Genomic DNA, 2,091 nt, shown 5'->3' with positions numbered 1-2,091 from the left:
AGGAATCTTCATCTTTCTGCAGAGAATTGAAGAGCAAGGCAGGTGCATTGAAGACAAGAAGACTTGGTCAATAATTCAAAGCTTTTTTAATATAAAAAATGCAAGAATTCCACAAAGGCAACTAGATGCTTCTTAGCTTCAATTCTAAGCACTTCAATGCTTATAAATAGGCTAGCATGCTTCAGTAACATAAGGGACACGAATCAGAAACAAAGCCTTGCTCATAATACACTTGTAACCACTTGAAAAATTTCAAAGAAAATTCAAATTCGAGTTTTTAATTTCAGTCAATTTCAATACAAACTAAGCATTCAAACATCATCTCTGAGCTTCACTGAAGCTATTCCAATCAATTGCAAGTCTTAAACCTCACTGAATCGAGCTATACAGGTCATAGTTTGTTCAAAATAAAACTAACTTATATCTCATAATCCATTCATATTTAGCAAGATGTAGACATATATTTGTGTTTGGTTTGAGGTCCTAATCGTTTCTGGAAACTTAATTGAAGTTTGGAGGCTTGTACGAAGGATCACCATTTTAGGGTTCAAACCTTTAAATTTGGGGTTTTACGACCCATGCAAAATTATGAACTCTAAATAGTATCATTGAACTCGCATGAACAAGACGAATTAAATGGTGGCATCGCGCCAAATTTATGTTGTTGTTTGCTTGTATTCGCTATTTCCAACAGGTGTAAAAGGTCAGAGTTTCTACACCACCTGCAAATGAAAGGTGTAAAAACTCTATCCTGAAGAAGAAGATGATGCGTGGCGTCCTCTGATTGGATGGAGGGCGCGCGCGTGTTTTCTAAATTAATTTTGGATTCAGTGTTTTGCAGGTACGTCACGTGCCATGGTCCCTCACCATCTGGGCCTTCTGATCCACTTGCCAGCTCATCCAACGCGCCAGACAAAGCAGTCCTTACCATGGACTCTCAATCCAACCACACCTGATCAGTATCCTTTTATTTTCTATTTTTTATTTTAATTTCTTTGTTAAATTAATTTAAAATAGTTTTAAAAATCCAAAAAATACACAAAAAATATTTTTAGACTTCTAAAATAATATATTATTTTCTGGAATAAAAATATTTTATTTTCCTTCAAAATTTCAATATTTTGCATAATTAATTAGTATATATTTATATATTTGCTTTTTAATTATTCTAACCAATCAAAAAATCATAAAAAAAATTGTTCTTTATGTTAAATATTGTTTATATATTATAAGCTAATTTTGTACATATTTTGAATAATTTTCTCTCTAAGTTTTAATTATTGGTATAATTATTTGTATAATTATGTTTTAATTAACTTAAATCAATTTCAAATCAAATTCCAAAAATTCCAAAAAAAATTAGTTTTGTTTTAAAATTAATTAACAAATATTTTGTACATATTTTAAACTTAATTTCTAGGTTTAAATATATTTCCATCTTTTTTCTTCATTTTAATTTAATTAATCATGCATTAATTATAATTAAAATCAATCATAAAAAATCCAAAAACATGCCTTTTATTTTTCTTGCAATTTAAATTCCTAGATAAATGTATAGGATGTCAAATTCATGTAAATAGGCTAGTTTACATTTCCTGCACAATCGATGTAATAGCGTAGATTTACTTTCTGCACTTTACATTTCTGCATTTTAATTTCCAGCAAATATAAACTGCGTGTATGTCAAAGATAAAATTGAACCGTTAGATCACTAACTTCAAAGATAAAATATCTGAATACAAACACAATCACACTTGCACCTTTTAAGGTAATCCCTTCTCATTCTTTTCAAAATCAAAGTCAAAATTCTACTGTTTCGAGTACAAAATCGAACCTTGCGTTTATATCCGGTGAAAGGATAGATTTTTAAAGGAAATAAGGATAAAGACCTTACAACTCAAGGTAGACCTCCTAGTTTGCTTGCTCAAATCAAAACAAAGAAAATTCTCATACACTGTTGTTTTTCAAAACAAAACTTTCAAAAAAGACAATACTTTGTATACATCCAAACACGGATTATTACAAAGTTAACGTTCTTTTCAAAACATCTTTCAAAAGATAAACAAGCATTTTGTATACATCCACACACGG

This window comes from Vicia villosa, unplaced genomic scaffold (assembly GCF_029867415.1).
Source record: "Vicia villosa cultivar HV-30 ecotype Madison, WI unplaced genomic scaffold, Vvil1.0 ctg.000926F_1_1, whole genome shotgun sequence".
Lineage (NCBI taxonomy): Eukaryota > Viridiplantae > Streptophyta > Magnoliopsida > Fabales > Fabaceae > Vicia > Vicia villosa.
Note: the sequence above shows the minus strand (reverse complement) of the source record.